Here is a 12,777-nt window from a genome sequence, read left to right as displayed (position 1 = left end):
ATAGATAGATAGATAGTACTTTATTGATTCCTTCAGGAGAGTTCCCTCAGGAAAATTTTAATACCAGCAGCAGTGTACAAAATTGTAAAAAGTAAAAAGTAAATAATGGGGTTATAAATGGAGACAAAATAGAACAATATTACAATAGAATAAAAATAAAAAGCAACAATGAGAATAAAAATATAACAGTAAAATAAGAATATAACAAGAGAAACTAGGCAGTAGTGACCATGTCATGAAAAAGTATTTCACTGTTATTGTTTTGCATCCCCTGTCATCCTAGTCGTCGTCCGTCCCCCCCCCCCCCCCCCCCCCCCCCCCCCCCCACAAAGGAGTTTTTGAGTCTATTAGTCCTGCACTTGGGATGAAGCAGTCTGGCACTGAACAGGCTCTTCTGGCTACTGACAACGTATACACGGTACAGGCCAAAAGTTTGGACACACCTTCTCATTCCATGCGTTTTCTTTATTTTCATGACTATTTACATTGTAGATTGTCACTGAAGGCATCAAAACTATGAATGAACACATGTGGAGTTATGTACTTAACAAAAAAAAGGTGAAATAACCGAAAACATGTTTTATATTCTAGTTTCTTCGATGAGCTTCAAGAGGTAGTCACCTGAAATGGTTTTCAGAATATGCCAAGAGTGTGCAAAGCAGTAATCGGAGCAAAGGGTGGCTATTTTGAAGAAAGTAGATTATAAAACATGTTTTCAGTTATTTTACCTTTTTTTGTTAAGTACATAACTCCACATGTGTTCATTCATAGTTGTGATGCCTTCAGTGACAATCTACAAATAGTCATGAAAATAAAGAACACGCATTGAATGAGAAGGTGTGTCCAAACTTTTGGCCTGTACTGTATATATATATATATATATATATATATATATATATATATATATATATATATATATATATATATATATATATATATATATATATATATATATATATATATATATATATATACACACCGTATTTCCTTGAATTGCCGCCGGGAATATAGTATGCGCATGCCTAGAATTACTGCCGGGTCAAACTCGTTTCGCAAAATAATTAGCGCATGCTTGGCATTACCGCCGACTCAGGATTAACGCCGGATCAAACTCGTTTCGCAAAATATTACTTTTATTAGCGCATGTCTGGAATTTTCCGCGGGTCAATCTCGTTTCGCAAAATAATTAGCATATGCCTAGAACTTCCGCCGGGTCAAACTCGTTACGTCACGAGTGACACTTCACCTGTCCTCATTTTCAAAATGGAGGAGGCTGATTTCAATAGTTTAAAATCGCATAAAGGCAAAAAGATTAAGAGCTATTCAGTAGGATTTAAGGTCCAAGCTATTGATTATGCTAAAAAGAACAGTAAGCAGCTACCGTATGTTTTATTAATATACCGTAGCTGCGTGTGTCAAATATGAGTCATTAAATGACTCCCGCCTCCTGGTGGTAGAGGGCACTAGTGATCCTTCTTGCGACTACTCGGCTGCAGAATAAGTGACAACAAGCAGCAACAGTTAGCGATCGTTTATTTTTTCCTCTCGCCTGAACTTTTAACATGGAGGATTATCTAAAATAAAACAGTTTTCTAAACTGGACTTTCAATCGAAGCAGGAGGTAATAATTAAAGGAATATCTCCATCGAGACAGAGAGACTTTTAAAACTGAAGAAAGATAAGGAAGATTTCTATAAACAAGTTATCGATGCTTTTGTTCAGAAGCAGCTGCGCATGGACTTCATTTATAAGTAAAGGTAAGACCATAACAACTTTTTTTTAATTAAATGTGCTTTTCATGATGGTATACTTACATCACACTCAAAGCGCAGGCCTAAATTTACCGCATGCCTTTGGTAAGTGCCGGAGTGAGAAGAGGTTTTAAATTAATTACCGCCCCGGCGCTAATTCAAGGAAATACGGTATACACTATATACGCTATATTGCCAAAAGTATTTGGCCACCCATCCAAATGATCAGAATCATCTATCAATCAAAACATTTTGGACAATTCCATGCTCCCAACCTTGTGGGAACATTTTGGAGGGGGCCCCTTCCTCTTCCAACATGACTGTGCACCAGTACACAAAGCAAGGTCCTCAAATACAAATACTAGCTTGTTCTGGGATGTTTGGAGTCTAGATTTGAGGGTTTTGGAGGTGCTTGGGTACCAGGAGGTGCATGCGTAATCGAAAAAGTGTTGAACGAGAGTTCCCGTTAGAATCTTCATGCTGCTTTTGTTGACCAGAGAGGAGATTCTGTAGAGAAATCTCGTTCGTTGGTTGACCTTTTTGATTACCTTGGTTGCCATTTTATCACAGGAAAGATTAGCCTCTAGAATGGAACCTAGGTAGGTGACCTCATCTTTCCTGATGATAACAATGTCACCCACTTTTATAGTGAAGTCATTGACTTTCTTAAGGTTGATGTGGGACCCAAATAGGATGGATTCCGTTTTACCTAAGTGTATGGATAGCTTGTTGTCAGCGAGCCAGGTGCAAGTTCTACAGAGTTCAGCACTGAGGATTTTCTCCACCTGTGACTTGTCCTTGCCGGATACCAGCAAGGCAGAGTCATCCGCAAACAGGAACAATTCACAGTCGCATGCTGATGACATGTCGTTTATGTATATTAAGAACAGTAAAGACCCCAATATACTAAACCAGCACTCATAATTCAACTTTCTTACATTTTCACTTGGTATTTTTGTTTGATTTCATTTCATACAATGTGGGCCAACAAAACTCGAGTCACGGGCCGCAAATGGGCCTCCGGGGCCACATTTTAGGACACGCCTGAGTTAGTGTGTTCTAAGTAATGCGGCGTGTCTAAAATCCATGTGTTGCATTCAGGGACCTTAACCAGCACTAATAATTCAACTTTCTTACATTTTCACTTGGTATTTTTGTTTGATTTAATTTCGACTATACGATGTGGGCCAACAAACTCGAGTGGCGGGCCGCAAATGGGCCCCCAGGGGCCACATTTTAGGGCACACCTGAGTTAGTACGTTCTAAGTAATGCGGCGTGTCTAAAATCCACGTGTTGCATTCAGGGACCTTAACCAGCACTCATAATTCAACTTTCTTACATTTTCACTTGGTATTTTTGTTTGATTTAATTTCATACGATGTGGGCCAACAAAACTCGAGTGGCGGGCCGCAAATGGGCCTCCGGGGCCACATTTTAGGACACACCTGAGTTAGTACGTTCCAAGTAATGCGGCGTGTCTAAAATCCACGTGTTGCATTCAGGGACCTTAACCAGCACTAATAATTCAACTTTCTTACATTTTCACTTGGTATTTTTGTTTGATTTAATTTCATACGATGTGGGCCAACAAAACTCGAGTCCCGGGCCGCAAATGGGCCCCAAGAGCCACATTTTAGGACACACCTGAGTTAGTGCTTTCCAAGTAATCCGGCGTGTCTAAAATCCAGGTGTTGCATTCAGGGACCTTAACCAGCACTCATAATTCAACTTTCTTACATTTTCACTTGGTATTTTTGTTTGATTTAATTTCATACGATGTGGGCCAACAAAACTCAAGTTGCGGGCCGCAAATGGGCCCCCGGGGCCACATTTTGGACACACCTGAGTTAGTGCTTTCCAAGTAATGCGGCGTGTCTAAAATCCACGTGTTGCATTCAGGGACCTTAACCCGCACTAATAATTCAACTTTCTTACATTTTCACTTGGTATTTTTGTTTAATTTAATTTCGAGTATACGATGTGGGCCAACAAAACTCGAGTCGCGGGCCGCAAATGGGCCCCCGGGGGCCACATTTTAGGACACACCTGAGTTAGTACGTTCCAAGTAATGCGGCGTGTCTAAAATCCACGTGTTGCATTCAGGGACCTTAACCAGCACTCATAATTCAACTTTCTTACATTTTCACTTGGTATTTTTGTTTGATTTAATTTCATACGATGTGGGCCAACAAAACTCGAGTGGCGGGCCGCAAATGGTCCCCCGGGGTCACATTTTAGAACACACCTGAGTTTGTGCGTTCTAAGTAATGCGGCGTGTCTAAAATCCACATGTTGCATTCAGGGACCTTAACCAGCATTAATAATTGAACTTTCTTACATTTTCACTTGGTATTTTTGTTTGATTTAATTTCATACGATGTGGGCCAACAAAACTCAAGTTGCGGGCCGCAAATGGGCCCCCGGGGCCACATTTTGGACACACCTGAGTTAGTGCTTTCCAAGTAATGCGGCATGTCTAAAATCCACGTGTTGCATTCAGGGACCTTAACCAGCATTAATAATTGAACTTTCTTACATTTTCACTTGGTATTTTTGTTTGATTTAATTTTATACGATGTGGGCCAACAAAACTCGAGTGGCGGGCCGCAAATGGGCCTCCGGGGCCACATTTTAGGACACACCTGAGTTAGTACGTTCCAAGTAATGCGGCGTGTCTAAAATCCACGTGTTGCATTCAGGGACCTTAACCAGCACTAATAATTCAACTTTCTTACATTTTCACTTGGTATTTTTGTTTGATTTAATTTGATACGATGTGGGCCACCAAAACTCGAGTCCCGGGCCGCAAATGGGCCCCAAGAGCCACATTTTAGGACACACCTGAGTTAGTGCTTTCCAAGTAATCCGGCGTGTCTAAAATCCACGTGTTGCATTCAGGGACCTTAACCAGCACTCATAATTCAACTTTCTTACATTTTCACTTGGTATTTTTGTTTGATTTAATTTCATACGACGTGGGCCAACAAAACTCAAGTTGCGGGCCGCAAATGGGCCCCCGGGGCCACATTTTGGACACACCTGAGTTAGTGCTTTCCAAGTAATGCGGCATGTCTAAAATCCACGTGTTGCATTCAGGGACCTTAACCAGCACTAATAATTCAACTTTCTTACATTTTCACTTGGTATTTTTGTTTTATTTAATTTCATACGATGTGGGCCAACAAAACTCGAGTCGCGGGCCGCAAATGGGCCCCGGGGTCACATTTTAGGACACACCTGAGTTAGTACGTTCCAAGTAATGCGGCGTGTCTAAAATCCACGTGTTGCATTCAGGGACCTTAACCAGCACTAATAATTCAACTTTCTTACATTTTCACTTGGTATTTTTGTTTGATTTAATTTCATACGATGTGGGCCAACAAAACTCGAGTCCCGGGCCGCAAATGGGCCCCAAGAGCCACATTTTAGGACACACCTGAGTTAGTGCTTTCCAAGTAATCCGGCGTGTCTAAAATCCAGGTGTTGCATTCAGGGACCTTAACCAGCACTCATAATTCAACTTTCTTACATTTTCACTTGGTATTTTTGTTTGATTTAATTTCATACGATGTGGGCCAACAAAACTCAAGTTGCGGGCCGCAAATGGGCCCCCGGGGCCACATTTTGGACACACCTGAGTTAGTGCTTTCCAAGTAATGCGGCGTGTCTAAAATCCACGTGTTGCATTCAGGGACCTTAACCCGCACTAATAATTCAACTTTCTTACATTTTCACTTGGTATTTTTGTTTAATTTAATTTCGAGTATACGATGTGGGCCAACAAAACTCGAGTCGCGGGCCGCAAATGGGCCCCCGGGGGCCACATTTTAGGACACACCTGAGTTAGTACGTTCCAAGTAATGCGGCGTGTCTAAAATCCACGTGTTGCATTCAGGGACCTTAACCAGCACTCATAATTCAACTTTCTTACATTTTCACTTGGTATTTTTGTTTGATTTAATTTCATACGATGTGGGCCAACAAAACTCGAGTGGCGGGCCGCAAATGGTCCCCCGGGGTCACATTTTAGAACACACCTGAGTTTGTGCGTTCTAAGTAATGCGGCGTGTCTAAAATCCACATGTTGCATTCAGGGACCTTAACCAGCATTAATAATTGAACTTTCTTACATTTTCACTTGGTATTTTTGTTTGATTTAATTTCATACGATGTGGGCCAACAAAACTCAAGTTGCGGGCCGCAAATGGGCCCCCGGGGCCACATTTTGGACACACCTGAGTTAGTGCTTTCCAAGTAATGCGGCATGTCTAAAATCCACGTGTTGCATTCAGGGACCTTAACCAGCATTAATAATTGAACTTTCTTACATTTTCACTTGGTATTTTTGTTTGATTTAATTTTATACGATGTGGGCCAACAAAACTCGAGTGGCGGGCCGCAAATGGGCCTCCGGGGCCACATTTTAGGACACACCTGAGTTAGTACGTTCCAAGTAATGCGGCGTGTCTAAAATCCACGTGTTGCATTCAGGGACCTTAACCAGCACTAATAATTCAACTTTCTTACATTTTCACTTGGTATTTTTGTTTGATTTAATTTGATACGATGTGGGCCACCAAAACTCGAGTCCCGGGCCGCAAATGGGCCCCAAGAGCCACATTTTAGGACACACCTGAGTTAGTGCTTTCCAAGTAATCCGGCGTGTCTAAAATCCACGTGTTGCATTCAGGGACCTTAACCAGCACTCATAATTCAACTTTCTTACATTTTCACTTGGTATTTTTGTTTGATTTAATTTCATACGACGTGGGCCAACAAAACTCAAGTTGCGGGCCGCAAATGGGCCCCCGGGGCCACATTTTGGACACACCTGAGTTAGTGCTTTCCAAGTAATGCGGCATGTCTAAAATCCACGTGTTGCATTCAGGGACCTTAACCAGCACTAATAATTCAACTTTCTTACATTTTCACTTGGTATTTTTGTTTTATTTAATTTCATACGATGTGGGCCAACAAAACTCGAGTCGCGGGCCGCAAATGGGCCCCCGGGGTCACATTTTAGGACACACCTGAGTTAGTGTGTTCTAAGTAATGCGGCGTGTCTAAAATCCACGTGTTGCATTCAGGGACCTTAACCAGCACTCATAAATCAACCTTCTGACATTTTCACTTGGTATTTTTGTTTGATTTAATTTCGACTATACGATGTGGGCCAACAAAACTCATGTCGCGGGCCACCTGCTCAGTGACCTAGTGGTTACAGTGTCCGCCCTGAGATCGGTAGGTCGTGAGTTCAAACCCCGGCCGAGTCATACCAAAGACTATAAAAATGGGACCCATTACCTCCTTGCTTGGCACTAAGCATTAAGTTTTGGAATTGGGGGTTAAATCACCAAAAATGATTCCCGGGCGCGGCCACCGCTGCTGCCCACTGCTCCCCTCAACCTCCCAGGGGGTGATCAAGGGTGATGGGTCAAATGCAGAGAAAAATGTCGCCACACCTAGTGTGTGTGTGACAATCATTGGGCCTCCGGGGCCACATTTTAGGACACACCTGAGTTAGTGCGTTCCAAGTAATGCAGCGTGTCTAAAATCCACGTGTTGCATTCAGGGACCTTAACCAGCGCTGATAATTCAACTTTACCCTCCTCGGTTCTCCCCCACCCCCCACCCCGCAGCACTTTGGAAAAGAAACCCTTCGTCAGGCAAACCGCCGCCGCTTGCGTCCCTGCAGAGTGGGTGACATTCACAACCTGCGTGAGCGTGCACGGTGTACACACACACACACACACACACACACACACACACACACACACACACTGAATAAGAACGTGCGTGATTGTGTATGCATGAGAGAGATGTGGCCAGCCTTAAACCGTCAGCCTCTCGGCGCTACAGTAATAACCACATGACTACCACAGGCTGTGTGTGTGTGTTTGTTTGGGGATGTTTCCTATAGGTAGATTAAATTGCCACTATATGCAGAGATTTATGCAAGGAATAAGGTTTTTCCCCAAAAGACAAGTGGTAAAAAATGAGTTTGCTCTCTCTCGCTACCTCCTGTTGCCTCCCTGCTCTCTCTGCTTGCTGCAGGCTTGATTGGAGGTTTTGTCACGCCTGCTTTGACAGGCCGGGCAGAGCTCAGGTCCCAACGGTTTGGCAATTATCCTCTAACCCAGCAAGCCTACTGCTCCACAAACTCCCACATAGACACACACACACACACACACACACACACACACAACCATGGCATGCATGTCAATACGTCAGAGATGGAGGGGGAGGGGAGAAAAAGGCTGTCTGGGTTCTCCATCTCCTTCTCTGCTTTCCCTCCATCTTGGCCTCTCATTAGGCAGGTGTGTGTAAGGTGTGAAGCTCAGGAGACTCTTAGCATTCCACTCTAATATACGGACCATCTTAAAGCCGGTCCACGGCTTGAACTCGCGCACACACCTGCACACAGGCCGTAATCCCGGGAGATCAGGTGGGCTCCTCTTCCTCTTGATAAGTAGCGTTGGAGGAGTCATCCTCACACTCGCTGACTGACTCACTACGGCTTAGTCGGCGTGGAGCGGCTTGTCGAGCACAGGAAGTAGCTTAGGCGCTGGTATTAACTTAAACAAGCACTTCAGAAACATGGAGACTTACACTAATTGGCAACTTCATGTCACACGGTGGTAATTAACAGACACTCTGCGCTGCAGATGTCCTTTTCCTGCAAGCTCATTCCATTCAAGCAGTAGACTGCGGCTGCTAATGTACGGGGCCGGCCCCTGGCATAAACACTTTAAGTGGTTGTTAAGAGCCAAAACTATGGAGTGAAATTACTGCCAAAACTCCACAAACTCAAAAACATCTTTTAAAAATTCAAAAATGCTTCAAAAACGCAAAATTGTTTCACAAACTAAAAAAAAAAATAGTTTCACACACTGAAACAATTGTTTCACAAACTCAAAAAAATTGTTTCACAAACTCAAAAATATAGTTTTACAAACTCAAACAATTGTTTTAAAACTCAAAAAAATGTTTCACAAACTCAGAAAAAATTGTTTCACAAACTCAAACAATTTTTTTACAGGCTCAAAAAATGGTTTCATAAAGTCAGAATTGTTTCACAAACTCAAAAAGATGTTTCACGAACTAAAAAAATGTTTACAATGTCAAAAAAATGTTTTACAAACTCAAAATTGTTTCACACACTCAAAAAAATGTTTCACAAATTCAAAATAATTGTTTCACAAACTAAAAAAAATGTATCACAAACTAAAAAAAACGTTTCACAAACTCAAAGTTGTTTTACAAACTCAAAATCATTACGCAAACTAATAAAACATGTTTACAAACTCAAAAAAATGTTTTACAAACTCAAAATTGTTTCACAAACTAAAGAAAATGTTTCACAATCTCTAAAAAATGGTTTAATAAACTGTAAATGGTTTCACAAACTAAAAAAAATTGTTTTACAAACTCAAAAATGTTTCACAAACTACAAAAAAATTGTTTCACAAATCAAAAAAATTGTTTCACACTCAAACAATTGTTTCACAAACTAAAAAAAAATGGTTTCACAAACTCAAAAATTGTTTACAAACTCAAAAAAATGTTTCACAAACTAAAAAAAAATGTTTTACAAACTCAAAATTGTTTCACAAACTAAAAAAAATGTTTCACAATCTCAAAAAATGGTTTTATAAACTTAAAATGGTTTCACAAACTAAAAAAAAATGTTTTACAAACTCAAAAATGTTTCACAAACTACAAAAAAATGGTTTCACAAACTCGAAAAAATAGTTTCACAATCTCAAAAAATGGTTTTAAATTCAAAATGGTTTCACAAACTAAAAAAAATTGTTTCACAAACTCGAAAAAATTGTTTCACACACTCAAACAATTGTTTCACAAACTAAAAAATGTTTTCATTATCTCAAAAAATGTGTTTTACAAACTCAGAAAATGGTTTCGTAAACTCAAAAAGATGTTTCACAAACTAAAAAAGTTGTTTCACAAACTCAAAAATTGTTTACAAACTCAAAAAAAGTTTCACAAACTAAAGAAAAATGTTTCACAATCTTAAAAAATGGTTTCACAAAATAAAAAAATGTTTCACAAACTCAAAAATGTTTCACGAACTCAAATAAATTGTTTCAAACTCAAAAAGTTGTTTCATAAACTCAAAAATGTTTCACAAACTCAAAAAAGGTTTTCATAAACTGAAAAAATGTTTCACTAACTCACTAGTTTTACAAACTCAAATTTGTTTCAAACTAAAAAAAATGTTTCACAAACTCAAAAATTGTTTACAAACTCAAAATTGTTTCACAAACTAAAAAAAAAAAGTTTCACAAACTCAAAAAAATGTTTCACAAACTACAAAAAAATGTTTCACAAACTAAAAAAAAAGTGTTTACAAACTGTAAAATGTTTCACAAATTGAAAAAAAATGTTTCACAAACTCAAAGCATTTGTTTCACAACCAAAACAAATTGTTTCACAAACTCAAAAATGTTTCACAAAAACAGGATTCGCAAATAGAAAAACTATTTCCCACAACTTAATACTTTTGGCACATTTTTTCCACTTTTTCCTCCAAGCATGCAGTTTTTTTGTTTCACACGCATTGGAACTGTAGTTTGCACTCTTCAACGACAGGTGGTGCTGCTGAGTCAATTTAAGGCCGACGGAAGAGGACAAGTATTTCTCTAATGGAGCGCCTCCAGTGGTGGCGAAGTTAAATCCTTTTTTTGTTGTTGTTGTTGAAAGCATAAAAAGACACAAACGTCCCTCCATAAGGCTCGAGCAAAACTAATTTCTCCGTCCACACCTTTTATAAAGCGTTACCTCGTTTTCATTAGTAATCCATTGTAAAATGTCTGAACTTTTCCAATAAGAAATAATACGAACACAAAACACATTATTATCGAGAATAATTCTAGTCTTAATAATTAAAGTTTTACATACAGAAAATGATGAATAATGAAGAAATCACATTTAAGTTATTTAAGACTCTTGTTGGCAAAGCACCCTGATGCCACCTCTGAGTTCTTTTTTATTTTTTTATTTCATGCAATCATGTTTCTCACTTTCTTTGTCAAAGTGATAGCACTCACAACTTTATTTGGCCCCCATGACATAGACTGAGTGACCGCCATGTCAGATTGTTTGTTTTGGCACTCAATTCTGCTAGTAGGACTAGTTTTTACGTCGTATGATAACCAAGACGATACATGAAAACAAGAGACAAAATGTAGTATCTTTCACAAAATGGGGCGGATAAAAACTCTGTATTAATATAATTGAATTTCTTTGCACTTTAACTGTCCAAAAATGGAGCGTAAGTGGAACAGTGGAGCAAAACAGCACGTAAAGACCAGACTATTCTAAGGATAATTGTGATGTTATTTTTGACGCGACATACAAAGATGAACAAATAAAAGTACATTTCCATGATAAGACTCTTGGACCGTGTCGTCTTTTAACTTGACTAATCAAGTCGCCGGCGCTCTCCCCTTCTTGTTCGACAGAATCAGCATCGGCGTGTTTTCGCCGAGTGCCCTGGGCGGCATAATCGTCAAATCCATCAACACACTCGCTTGGCATCAGATCAGCACGGCGCCCTTTGAAGGAGATGGACGTCACCGCTTTATCAAGCAGACAAAGCACAGATCCCTTCCGGCGCGGAACAACTACTTCCAGCGCACCCTCTCAGCAACACAAGCAGGTGGGTAGATGGAGTAACACCGGTAGATGGATGTAATGTGTGCGAGTGTGTGCGTGCGTGTGTGTGTGTTTGTGTAGGCGGACCTTGCCTCAAGCTAAAGTCATTGAACAGTTAAGGAGTTCTTGCTACACTCCAGGCTAAAGCTGAAAGGCAACCACCAGGCCATGCGTGAAATTACCAGCCTTTTCATGAGTACACACACTTGTTTACTCACTCACAAAAAATCCAAACTGGACATTTCCATGTGTAACATGTTGGTACCGGATCAACACACATGAGAGGCTGGGCCAAAAATCCAAAACATGGGAGGTCAGTGAGCGTCTAAAGCAGAGGGGTTTTTTTTAAACATCTGTTTCTCAGTATGGTCACGATTGTACTCGGTTGTGATTATCAGTATCCGGACGATTTTCATAGAAAAGTATTGAGTACTGCCTTTTGTTGCCGATCACAAACGCCGATACCCTCAGGCTGACACCATACTTGCCAACCCTCCCGATTTTCCCATTTTCCCATTCTTCCGAATTTCTCACAATTTCCGGGACAACAATGTTGGGGGCATGTCTACAACATGTCGTTACGTCCGCTTTTCCTCCATACAAACAGCGTGCCGGCCCAGTCACATAATATATGCAACTTTCACACACACATGAGTGAATGCAAGCATACTTGCTCAACAGCCATACAGGTCACACTGAGGGTGTCCGTGTAAACAAGTTTAACACTGTTACAAATATGCGCCACACTGTGAACCCACACCAAACAAGAATGACAAACACATTTCGGGAGAACATCCGCATCGTCACACAACATAAACACAACAGAACAAATACCCAGAAGCCCTTGCAGCACTAACTCTTCCGGGACGTTACAATATACACCCTCCTCTACCACCAAACCCTGACACTGTATTTATTTCTATTCCCCCGGCTGACAAGTGGCTAGCAGTCAATTGTGTGTCTCCATACACAGTGTGGAGCCGCTCCCCTAAATAAAGAATAATGTTCAGTTCAGTTTCAGTTTATTCCGAACATGCATACGATGCAATGTAATTCATCACGCATTTCCAGTTGTTTCCTTACACCGCGTCCGAAAATGAGTAGGAAGAAGCTGAGCTTATTTAATCCTACTCCTTTTCATACCATAGCAATTTTATCCCATTTCCTTGTTCTCTGTAACAGAACAGTGAACAAATAAATAATAAATAAATAATATACCATAGTAAGCAAACAAATATTAAATACATCAATATTCTTTTCTCAATAAAAAAAAGGAAAAAAAGGGTTCAAGATGTTCATCATAATTCTTGTTCTGTATACTTTGTGAGCACAGTCTCTTAAACTGAATCA

General features: G+C 40.3%; 1 long non-coding RNA gene across 1 annotated transcript in view; it reads left to right on the top strand.

The window, feature by feature from the left end:
• Positions 1-11,352, top strand: part of LOC133640392 (uncharacterized) — a 404,767-nt gene extending 393,415 nt beyond the window's left edge. The window contains exon 3 of the long non-coding RNA XR_009824128.1: positions 11,235-11,352. This is a non-coding gene — a long non-coding RNA (uncharacterized LOC133640392). The remainder of the gene's footprint in view (positions 1-11,234) is intronic.
• The last annotated feature ends 1,425 nt before the right edge of the window (positions 11,353-12,777 follow it).

Source organism: Entelurus aequoreus, linkage group LG23 (assembly GCF_033978785.1).
Source record: "Entelurus aequoreus isolate RoL-2023_Sb linkage group LG23, RoL_Eaeq_v1.1, whole genome shotgun sequence".
NCBI lineage: Eukaryota > Metazoa > Chordata > Actinopteri > Syngnathiformes > Syngnathidae > Entelurus > Entelurus aequoreus.
Note: the sequence above shows the minus strand (reverse complement) of the source record. Positions and strands in the feature narration are given on the sequence as shown.